The sequence below is a fragment of the Bombina bombina genome, chromosome 4 (genome assembly GCF_027579735.1).
Source record: "Bombina bombina isolate aBomBom1 chromosome 4, aBomBom1.pri, whole genome shotgun sequence".
NCBI classification, from domain to species: Eukaryota; Metazoa; Chordata; class Amphibia; order Anura; family Bombinatoridae; genus Bombina; species Bombina bombina.
The window spans coordinates 793,874,574-793,887,303 of NC_069502.1; the positions used below are offsets into that span (position 1 = coordinate 793,874,574).

At 42.0% G+C, this 12,730-nt stretch overlaps 1 protein-coding gene across 1 annotated transcript in view; it reads left to right on the forward strand.

Annotated features, from left to right (window-relative positions):
• The window catches only part of LOC128656995 (zinc finger protein 432-like), a 96,220-nt gene that overhangs the window by 55,885 nt on the left and 27,605 nt on the right, over positions 1-12,730 (forward strand). The gene's annotated exons all lie outside the window — the stretch shown is intronic.

The following is a 12,730-nucleotide window of genomic DNA, read 5'->3' on the forward strand; positions in this document are numbered from 1 at the left end:
CTACATTTCAGACCGCTGCAACTATGCATGCTCAGTCAGAGGAACGGGGATTACACAGATTTGTCCCCCTGTTGTTCCTGGACCAAGAGAACAGAGATTCTCTTCTCTGGTGACTATGTCGGGTCCATCTGTCCAAGGGTATGACCTTCCGCAGGTCAGATGGGACAATTGTTGCAATGGATGCCAGCCTTTTAGGTTGGGATGCAGTCTGGAACTCCCTGAAGGCTCAGGGATAGTGGACTTAGGAGGAGACCCTCCTTCTAATAACTAACTATTCTGGGAGTGATATTCCATGCTCTTCAGACTTGGCCTCAGTTAGCAACTCTGAGGTACATCATACTCAGTTGGACAATATACACGACTGTGGCTTACATCAGCCATCAAGGGGGAACAGAAGTTCCCTAGTGATGTTTGAAGTCTTACAATAATTCACTGGACAGAGACTCACTCTTGTCTATCAGCTATCCATATCCCAGGTGTTGAGAACTGGGAGGTGGATTTTCTAAGTCGTCAGACTTTTCTTCCGGGGGAGTGGGATTTCCTCCGGAGGTCAAGACCAAGCAGGAGAGGGCTTTGGTGTTTTTGACAGCGCCTGCGTAGCCACGCAGGACCTGGTATGCAGATCTGGTGGACATGTCATCCTTTCCATCACGGTCTCTGCTTCTGAGACAGGTCCCTCTACCTCAGGGTCCTTTCAACCATCTAAATAGAATCAATCTAAGATGGACTGCCTGGAGACTGAACGCTTAATGTTATCAAAGCATGGCTTCTCCGAGTCAGTCATTGATACCTTAAATACAGACATGAAAGCCTGTCTCTAGGAAAATTGAACATAGATATGGTGTAAATATCTGATTGTTATGAATCCAAGGGTTACTCATGGAGTAAAGCCTGGATTCCCAGGATATTATCTTTTCTCCAAGATGTTTTTGAGAAAAGGGTTGTCAGCTAATTCCTTAAAAGGGACAGATTTTTACTCTGTCTATTTTTTTTTATTTTATTTTTTTTGCACCAGCGTCTGGCAGGTATTCTAGACGTTCAGGCATTTGGTCAGGCTTTGGTTAGATCCAAGCCTGTGTTTAAAACTGTTGCTCCACCATGGAGCTTAAACCTGGTTCTTAAGGCTCTTCAAGAAGTTCTGTTTGAACCTTTTTTGTTCCATAGATATCAATCTTTATCTTGGAAAGTTCCTTTTGGGTAGCTATTTCCTCGACTCGTAGAGTCTCCAAGTTATCTGTGTTACAATTTGATTCTCCTTATCTGGTCCTTCGTACGGATAAGGTAGTCCTGCGTACCAACCTGGGTTTTTTCCTAAGGTGGTATCTAACAAGAACATCACTCAAAAGATAGTTGTTCCATGCTTGTATCCTAATCCTTCCTCAAAGAAGGAACGTCTATTACACAATATTGGACGTGGTTTGTGCTTTAAAGTTTTACTTACAAGTTACTACAGTTTTCATCAAACGTTCACCTTGTTTGTTGTCTATTCTGGACAGAGGAGAGGTCAAAAGACTTCAGCAGCCTCTCTGTCTTTTTGTTAAAAAGCATAATTCATTTAGCTTATGAGACTGCTGGACAGCAGCCTCCTGAAGGGATTGCAGCTCATTCTACTAGAGCTGTGGTTTTCACTTGGGCCTTTTTTAAATGTGGCTTCTGTTGAACAGATTTACAAGACGGAGTCTTGGTCTGCGCTTCATACTTTTTCAAATTTAACAAATTTGATACCTTGCTTCTTCGGAGGCTATTTTTGGGAGAAAGGGTTTTTTTTACAGGCAGTGGTAACTTCCGTTTAAGTACCTGCCTTGTCCCTCCCATCATCCGTGTACTTTAGCTTTGGTATTGGTATTCCATAAGTAATGGATGATCCGTGGACTGGATACACTTAACAAGAGAAAACATAATTTATGCTTACCTGATAAATTTATTTCTCTTGTAGTGTATCCAGTCCACGGCCCGCCCTGTCACTTTAAGGCAGGTAATTTTTTCATTTGAACTACAGTCACCACTGCACCCTATGGTTTTTCCTTTCTCTGCATGTTTTCGGTCGAATGACTGAATATGGCAGTTAGGGGAGGAGCTATATAGCAGCTTTGCTGTGGGTGGACTCTTGCAACTTCCTGTTGGGAAGGAGAATATATTCCATAAGTAATGGATGATCCGTGGACTGGATACACTACAAGAGAAATAAATTTATCAGGTAAGCATAAATTATGTTTTTATAGTTGTGGACACAACATTTTTTTACACATATTCTTTGGTTTTACGTATTTCATATGAATTAAATATTATTTTCTATACATCTGATATTTTTATTATCCGATTATTGCCAATTAACATCCTCTAGCTCCCACCAGATTGCCACTCAACACAACCACTTTATCTTTACCTTTAGTGATGGTTCACACAGAGAAGTTACTCCGGTTGCTTTGCAGGCATGGTTGGAGGGTCAATGTCGCCAACAGTTCTCTCGTACCTCAAACAAGGGCTTGTTTCTTTGGAGTAGTCATAGACTTGGTAGCCATGAAATTGTTTTTGATAGAAAAACACATAGTCAAGCTTTAGTCTGCTTGTTGCAATCTTCAGTCCATATTGTTTCCTTTGGTGGCTCAATGTATGGATGTTGTGGGTCTTATGGTGACTACATTGGACGCCATAATAATTGCAAGGTTTAGTTTGCGACTTTTTCAGTTGTGCATGATAAAACAGTGGAATGGGGATCACTCCGATCTGTCTCAGCTGGTTCCCTTAGACCCATCCACAAGACAATCTCTGTCGTGGTGCATGTCTCCAGGCCCGGTTTCATCCTATGTGGGAGATAATCACCAAAGATGTCAGTCTGGTGGGCAGGGGTGTGGTGTGGGGTCTCCAGAGAGCTCAAGGATTTCGATCACCTCAGGAGGTAAATTTACCAATAAATGTGTTGGAATTACGAGCTATTGTCAATGCTTTACTAGCATGGCCTCAGCTTCGCAAGTACCCTTCATTCGCTTCCAATTGGACAATGTTCCATTTCAGCAATTCATAGCCCTGTGGTGAAGAATTTAGAGGCGGGTTACCTGAGCCGTTGGATAATCCACTCACTGAATCAGGAGATTTTCAACCAATTGATGGGGGTGTCCGAACATAGATCTCATGGCATCTTGGCTGAATAACAAATTTCTGATATAAAGGTTGAGATCAATTTATCCTCATGCGGAGCTGATAGATGCCTTAGTAAGTCCTTGGCAGTATCAGCTAGTTTATCTGTTTCCACCGATGGTTTTAAACAGAGTGTTATTATGTCTCAAGCAGGAGAAAATTTAAGCATTTCTTATAGTTCCGTGGCGACTTCCTTTGAGGCTGGATCTACTATCTCAAGGTCCGTTCTTTTCAACAAAATCTTCATTCTCTCAATTTAACTGTGTGGAGATTGAACAGTTGATACTTTCTCAGAGAGGTTTTTCTGACTCACTTATCGATACTCATACTGGTTCAGGCATGCAAGCTTGTCACTAGACAGATTTACCACAAGATATGGAAGGTTTATCTGCATTGGTGTTTTGGTTGCGACTACTCCTGGCATTCTGTTAGAAATCCAAAAATTTTGCAGTTCTTTCAGGAGGGAGTAAACAAGGGTTTATCTGTTCTATCAAGGGTTCGATTTTGTCTCTTTCTGGTCAATTTCATGGAAAGTTAGATTGTTTACCAGACGCTCAATGCTTTGTACAGGCTCTTGTACATATTCATCCTGTGGTTAAGGCTATTGCTTCTCCTTGGAGCCTTAAAGGGACAATATACTGTAAAATAGTTTTTCTCTTAATCCGTTTCCAATTACTTTTCTTTTACAAGATATGACGAGTCCACGGATTTCATCCTTATGGGATTACGCCTCCTGGTCAGCAGGAGGAGGCAAAGAGCACCACAGCAGAGCTGTATATATAGCTCCTCCCTTCCCTCCCACCCCAGTCATTCTCTTTGCCTGTGTTAGTGATAGGAAGAGGTAAAGTGAGGTGTTAGTTTAGATTCTTCAATCAAGAGTTTATTATTTTTAAATGGTACTGATGTGTACTATTTTACTCAAGGGTAAAGCAAGGGGAGCTATTCCGATTAAAATATGATCGTTTCTGTGACTCCCAGTCTGTGTGCTGCCCTGCTGAATATGGTCTTAGCAAATTTTATCTTAGACCCAGTTTTGTTCCCACAGATTCCTGGAGGAGAAGAAGGACCTCTAGCAGTGTGGGACAAGTCATGCTGTTACTCAACATGGAGGTATGTGCAGTCTATTACTTCTGTGACACCTAGTACCTCAGAAATGACTGTCATTTCCCTATGTATACTCAATATTTTCACCTATGTCTGTGTGACTTCTACACGGCTCTGGGGGACTGACTTTCTTATTGGGCCTTTTGTGGAGGCTGCATAAGGGACATTGGGGTAATTTTCTGAGATCTTAACCCCTTCAGGTTCGGGCTGACGCTGGGGATTGTAATGTGTGTCTTCCGGTTTACTCCGGGATCCGGAGTTGCTTATCAGACCGGGAGGCATTGGGGGGACTGGCTGCAGTGTTTTTTTTAGACAGTGTGGTGCATCACAGTTTAGTGTTTGGTGCGCAGTTGTCCCGGCGACTCAAGTTTTGTTTTTTAACATAATATGCAGAGCCGCCCGGGAGTTTCGTTGGTTACGCCCACGATGGGTGGGGCACTCGTTCGTGCGCTAAGACAAGCCGCGCAGTGCTGTTCTGGGAGTCGGAAGTGTAGGTGACTCCGGTGTCTGTCTAGACTGCGTGGGTAGTACAAGCGGTGCAGACACTCTGCTGTAGGAAGCTTGTTTGGTCGGGTCATAGGGAGCAGGTAGGCGCCGCAGCAGAGCTGTGGCGAGGTGCCTTTATTTTCAAGAGTTTTATATTACGGCCCCAAATTAGTTAACTGCTTCTGGGATACAGTACAAAATGTAGTTGTTTGTTTTCAAAGTCACAAATATTGCATTTTTATAGCGCAGTATCCTAGACCTAGACACATTTTTTTAAAATTTTTCTTAAAGACACAGCATTGTTATCTTGCATTACTATATAAAGAGTTTATTATAGGTTTAAATAACTTTTTGTTTATCATAATAGATGACCTTGATGCCAGTACTTGTTCCATGTGTTTAAATGCCAATGTGGAACCCCCACTTACTTTTTGCCCATCATGCACTGAGAGGGCATTACAATGTAGAAAGCAGATTTTCCTTAATAAAGATACAGCTCAGGATGTTTCTCAGACTGATGAGACTCATGGTATGCCAACTCTTTCGCCCCATACGTCACAGCCCTTAAAGCCCACTCAAGCGACACCATGTTCTTCAACTGCGTCCACTTCATTTACTCTGTAGGATATGGCTGCAGTTATGTCATCCACCCTTACAGAAGTTTTATCCAAGTTGCCACTGTTACAGGGCAAACGCAGCAGGTCTGAAGCCACTGTGGTTCCTGCAACTTCTGAGGCTTTGATGGCTATCTCCGATGTGCCTTCCCAGGGATCTGATTTGGGGGGTAGGGAGCTTCTCTCTTAGGGGGAACTTTCCGACTCGGGGAGTGTGTTACCTCAGACAGACTCGGACGCCATGTCCTTTAGATTTAAGCTTGAACACCTCCGCCTGTTACTTTGAGAGGTTTTAGCGACTCTGGATGACTGTGACTCTATTGTGGTACCACCAGAGAAATTGTGTAAAATGGACAAATACTTAGAGGTCCCTGCTTATTCTGATCTGTTTACGGTTCCTAAGAGAATTTCGGATATTATTACGCAGGAATGGGAAAGACCTGGTATCCCATTCTCACCATCTCCTAATTTTAAGAAAATGTATCCTATAGCTGACACTGTTCGGGATTCTTGGCAAACAGTCCCTAAGGTGGAGGGAGCTATATCTACCCTGGCTAAGCGTAAACTATTCCTATTGAGGACAGTTGTGCTTTCAAAGATCCTATGGATAAGAAGTTGGAGGGTCTACTAAAAAAGCTATTTATTCATCAGGGTTTTCTATTACAACCGACGGCTTGTATTGTACAAGTTACAACTGTGGCTGCCTTTTGGTTTGACGCCTTAGAGGAATCTCTTAAGACTGAGACTCCTTTAGAGGAAATACTAGATAGACTTAAGGCTCTTAAGCTGGCTAATTTATTTTATTACAGATGCCGCCTTTCAGATCGCCAAGTTGGCGGCTAAGAATGCAGGATTTGCCATTTTAGCGCATAGAGCTTTATGGTTAAAATCTTGGTCTGCTGATGTGTCCTCTAAATCAAAGATTTTGATTTAGAGGACTTGAAATTTGGGCCGGACTTGAAAGAAATAATTTCTGACATTACGGGAGGTAAGGGTCATCCCCTACCTCAGGATAAAGCAGCTAAACAAAGGGGTAAACAGAATAATTTTCGTTCCTTTCGGAAATTTCAAGGGAGTCCCCTCTTCTTCTTCCGCTAAATAGGAATGGAATTTTGCACAAGCCAAGTCCATCTGGAGACCCAACCAGGCTTGGAACAAGGGTAAACAACCCAAGAAGCCCGCTGCTGCTCCCAAGACAGCATGAAGGGGCGGCCCCCGATCCGGGACCGGATCTAGTAGGGGGCAGACTTTCTCTCTTTGTCCAGGCTTGGATAAGAGACGTTCAGCATCCCTGGACACTGGAAATCTTGTCCCAAGGGTATCGACTGAAATTCAAGAATTCTCTCCCAAGGGGGAGGTTTCTTCTTTCACGATTGTCTGTAGACCAGATAAAAAGAGAGACGTTCTTACGTTGTGTAAAAGACCTCTCTACTATGGGAGTAATTCGACCCGCTCCAATACAGGAACAGAGGCAGGGGTTTTACTCAAATCTTTTCGTGGTTCCCAAAAAAGAGGGAACGTTTTCACCTATTTTAGATCTTAATAGTCTAAACAAGTTTCTCAGAGTGCCATCCTTCAAGATGGAGACTATTCGGACAATTCTCCCATTGATCCAAGAGGGTCAATATATGACTACTGTGGACTTAAAGGATGCATATCTTCATGTTCCTATCCACAAAGATCATCACCAGTTTCTAAGGTTTGCCTTCCTGGACAAACATTTTCAGTTCATGGCTCTTCCGTTCGGACTGGCCACAGCACCCAGGATCTTCACAAAGGTTCTAGGGTATCTACTGGCGGTTCTCAGACCGCGAGGCATTGCAGTGGCGCCTTCTCTGGACGATATTCTGATTCAGGCGTCGTCTTATCATCTGGCAAAATCTCATACAGACATGGTTCTGTCCTTTCTGAGGACTCACGGGTGGAAGGTGAATCTAGAAAAGAGTTCACTAATTCCACAGACAAGGGTTCCTTTCCTGGGAACTCTAATAGATTCTGTTTCCATGAAAATCTTCTTGACGGAAGTCAGAAAATTAAAGATTTTGAATACATGCCGAGCCCTTTAGTCCAATCCTCAGCCATCAGTGGCCCAGTGCATGGAGGTAATTGGATTGATGGTGGCGGCAATGGACATAATTCCGTTTGCTCGTTTTCATCTTAGACTGCTACAACTGAGCATGCTCAGGCAGTGAAATGGAGATTATGCAAATTTGTCTCCTCAGATAGGTCTGGATCAGGAGACAAGAGACTCTCTTCTTTGGTGGTTGTCGCCGGATCATCTGTCCCAAGGGACGTGCTTCCGCAGACCCTCCTGGGTGATAGTGACAACAGATGCTAGTCTACTAGGATGGGGTGCAGTCTGGAATTTCCTGAAGACTCAGGGTGTGTGTACTCGGTCGGAGTCTCTACTTCCAGTCAATATTCTGGAGTTGAGAGCAATATTCAATGCGCTTCAGGCTTGGCCTCAGTTGGCTTCGGCCAAATTCATCCGATTTCAGTCGGACAACATCACGACTGTGGCTTACATCAATCATCAGGGAGGAACAAGGAGTTCCTTAGCAATGACAGAAGTATCCAAGATAATTCGGTGGGCGGAAGCTCACTCTTGTTATCTGTCAGCAATCTACATCCCAGGAGTGGACAACTGGGAAGCGGATTTTTTGAGCAGGCAGACGTTTCATCCGGGGGAATGGGAACTCCATCCGGAGGTCTTTGCCACCCTGATTCTCAGATGGGGCAGACCGGAGCTGGACCTTATGGCGTCTCGTCAGAATACCAAGCTCCCGAGATACGGATCCAGGGATCCACAGGCCGAACTGATATATGCCTTGGCAGTGCCTTGGTCGTTCAACCTAGCTTATGTGTTTCCACCGTTTGCTCTCCTTCCCCGAGTGATTGCTCGGATCAAACAGGAGAGGGCTTCAGTGATTCTCATCGCTCCTGTGTGGCCTCGCAGGACTTGGTATGCCGATCTGGTGGACATGTCCTCTCTGCCACCGTGGAAGCTTCCATTGAGGCAGGACCTTCTCATTCAGGGACCCTTCCATCATCTGAATCTAATTTCTCTGCAGCTGACTGCTTGGAGATTGATCGCTTAATTTTATCTAAGCGAGGGTTTTCTGATGCGGTCATTAATACCTTGATTCAGGCACGTAAGCCAGTTACTAGAAAGATTTACCATAAGATATGGCGTAAATATCTTTATTGGTGCGAATCCAAGGGCTACTCATGGAGTAGGGTTCGGATTCCCAGGATTTTATCTTTTCTCCAAGAAGGATTGGAGAAAGGGTTGTCAGCAAGTTCCTTTAAGGGACAGATTTCTGCTTTGTCTATTTTGCTACACAAACGTCTGTCAGATGTTCCAGATGTTCAATCTTTTTGTCAGGCTCTGACTAGAATCAGGCCTGTGTTTAGACCAATTGCTCCTCCTTGGAGTTTGAATTTAGTTCTTAATGTTCTTCAAGGGGTTCCGTTTGAACCTATGCATTCCATAGATATTAAGTTGTTATCTTGGAAAGTTTTATTTTTTGTTGCTATTTCTTCTGCTCGCACAGTTTCTGAGCTTTCAGCTTTACAATGTGATTCTCCTTATCTTATTTTCCATTCTGATAAGGTGGTCTTGCGTACCAAACCTGGTTTCCTTCCTAAGGTTGTTTCTAATAAAAATATTAATCAGGAAATTGTTGTTCCTTCATTGTGTCCTAATCCTTCTTCTAAGACGGAGCGTCTATTACATAACTTGGACGTGGTCCGTGCCCTGAATTTTTACTTGCAGGCGACTAAAGAATTTCGTCAATCATCTTCATTGTTTGTTGTCTTTTCTGGAAAGTGTAGGGGCCAAAATGCTACGGCTACCGCTCTTTCTTTTTGGCTGAGGAGTATCATCCGATTGGCATATGAGACTGCTGGACAGCAGCCTCCTGAAAGAATTACAGCTCATTCTACTAGGGCTGTGGCTTCCTCATGGGCATTTAAAAATGATGCTTCTGTTGAACAGATTTGCAAGGCTGCAACTTGGTCGTCTCTTCACACTTTTTCCAAATTTTCCAAATTTGATACTTTTGCCGCATCTGAGGCTGTTTTTGGGAGAAAGGTTCTTCAAGCAGTGGTGCCTTCCGTTTAGGTTCCTGTCTTGTCCCTCCCTTTCATCCGTGTCCTATAGCTTTGGTATTGTATCCCATAAGTAAGGATGAAATCCATGGACTCGTCATATCTTGTAAAAGAAAAGGAAATTTATGCTTACCTGATAAATGTATTTCTTTTGCGATATGACGAGTCCACGGCCCACCCTGTCATCTCTAAGACCGGTATTTATTTATTTATTTTTGTTAAACTACAGTCACCTCTGCACCTTTTGGCTTTTCCTTTCTCTTCCTAACTTTGGTTGAATGACTGGAGTGGGAGGGAAGGGAGGAGCTATATATACAGCTCTGCTGTGGTGCTCTTTGCCTCCTCCTGCAGACCAGGAGGCGTAATCCCGTAAGTAAGAATGAAATCCGTGGACTCGTCATATCGTAAAAGAAATAAATTTATCAGGTAAGCATAAATTTCCTTTTTAACCAACTGCAGAGTAGAGAATTTGCTTTTTAAGGTTTTATTTGTGTATATGAATTAGCTGATTTTGTGTTTTGAAGCCAAACCTAATAAAATGGGTCTGTAGATCTAATCAGAGCTCATTACTTTATCACATTGTGTACATATACATACTTTTTTATCTTATATCTGCCCATAAACCAATCATCAATACTTGGAGAGAACAATGGAAAATTAACATTTTATTACCTTATCTCTTCTATAACCCACTAGGAGTGTAATTTTTTTCTACTGGCTGTGTTAACACAGCTTGGCCTGGAGGCCAAAAACTTTCAGAATAGGTGGGGATACCACAGGCTAAATCAACTATTTAAAATGCCAATATAAGTGTAATAGAAATACTTGTAAACAATTTAATTCACTCCAGCAGGTAAAGTGGATCATTGAAAACAAATTAAAGGGGAGAACATTTTTGAGTAAACTGTCCTTTTAATCTGGTACTCAGAGTTTTACAGCATCCTCCATTTGAGCCTATGCATATCAATCTGTTGTCCTGGAAAGTATTGTTTTTACTAGCTTTATCTTCGGGTCAAAGAGTCTGAGTTGCCAGCTCTTTCGTGTGACACTTATTTAGTTTTTCATCAGGATAAGGCTGTTCTGTGGACTAGGTACGGGTTTTTACCTAAGGTAGTGTAATAAAATATCATTAATCAGAAGATTTTCATTCCATTCTTTTGTTCTAATCATAGTTTTCCATAGGAGAGACGTTTACACAATCTGGACGTGGTTAGGGCTCTGAACTTTTTTTTCAGTCGACTAAGGACTTTCATCAGTCTTTTATTTTGTTTGTCCTATATTCTTGTAAAGGTAAGGGCCAGAATGCTAGAGCTGTTTCGTTGACTTTGTGGTTGAGAAGTGTGATTCGTTCTGCCTATTTGGAGATGAGTCAACAACCGCCTGCAAGAATTAATGCTCATTCCACTATTTTCCCTACTATCTTTCTTACTTTTCTTCTTATCCTCCGCTGTATGCACTACTGGGAGGGAAGAGGAAGTAGGAGGGATTCCTAATCTCTGGTGTAGGGTGTCTTTTGCCTCCTTCTGGTGGCCAGGTGATGTAATTCCCAAGAGTAAGGTATTGTGGACTCTCACTACCAAGAAAGAAAGGAGCGCATATGGTTTTTCTCAATGTGCACAGCCCAGGAGAGAGCCAGAAGAAAAGGCACACTGTTTTGAGTTAGAGGGGGCTGTCGTTTTCTTTATTTTTTTTTGTGACACTGTGGCAGTGATCCAGGCTAGGAGATTGTGGACACTTCAGTAGTAAGCAATAGTAACATTATTCTGTATAATGATTTAAGGTTAGATAGATGGACCTGCAACCTGCACTAATAAAAGTCTCCCCTGCATTAGACTTGTACATATTCTGCACTTGCCATATTTATAGACTGGATGCTATGGGCCCCCTCAGCACCTGGGCCCTGGTGCCACTACATCTACTTTACCAATGGTAGTTCCGCCCCTGAGTTCACTATATAGTTATTGTAAACATTATACATTTCTTTTTTATATAAAATGATAATCTTGAGAACATGTGGTATGAATGCAACATTGTAAAAAATAAAGCTAAATGCTTTGTATACACAGGTAATAGTTATAGATAATCGTTTTGGAACTGAATGTATTGTATTCCTAATATTGTCTGTGAACATAATTTTAGAACTAAAATTTGAAAGAAATAACAGATAAAAAAATATATTGACAAATACGATAGGCAGATGAGTACTTATAGATAATCCCTGGTATGCAGTAAACTGCCCTTAAAGGGACACTACTATAAATAAGTATATGCACAGATACTGATGTAAATATCCAGTATAAAACCTTTTAAAAACTTACAGAGAAGCTCACAATTTAGCACTGTTAATGAGGTTAGGCTGGGACACCCAGTGAACGGGGCTGGGAAAGCATGAAGAGCAGACACTAACCCCCTCCCCCCTTCTCAGCAGATGAAAAAACAGATTACACAAACATGAGCTTCAGGAATCAGTAGACTTCGGTCTACATCTAATACTTTGGGGCTTGGTTAGGAATCAGCAGAATGTTATTAATAAAGTAAACAAAACTATACATTGTTACAAAAACACTTCCCCATGAGCTATATAAATTACTCATCTACAAAACATTTATGCAAAGAAAAATCTAGTGTACAATGTCAATTTAAGTGATGTTAGCTCAGGCAGACACAGTGGTAATTGCCTATTCCTCCAAGTGACAACTCTAGTGTACAATGTCTCTTTAAAGGGACAGTTTACTCAAAAATGTCTCCCCTTTTTATTTGTTCCCAGTGATCCATTTTACCTGCTGGGAGAGTATTAAGTTGTTTACCCATAGGAATTTGAAATAGCTGATTTAGCCTGTAGTTTTCCCACCTATACTGAAAGCTTCTGGACTAATGCCCAGGCTATTAACAGGCAATGCAAACACAGCCAGGAAAAGAAATTACACTCCCGGTGGGATGTAGAAGAGGTAACTTATAAAATGAGCATTTTCCATTGTTCTCTCTTATTATTAAGTATTGAGTTTTGGTTTGCAGACAGATATAAGATAAGGAAGCAAGTGTGCGTGCACCAAGTGATAACATAATGAGATCTAATTTTACCTGTAAGCTCAACCCATTGCAATACGCTGTGGGTTCAAAGCACACCAGCAATTTCATATATACAAATAAGCATGAAAATTAAATTTTTCAAACATTCTATACTCTGCAGCTGGTATAACAAGTCATTGGAAATATATTAAGGGAAAAACAAATTTACAGTATACTGTCCCTTTAAGACTTAGCATGGAGACTTGGGA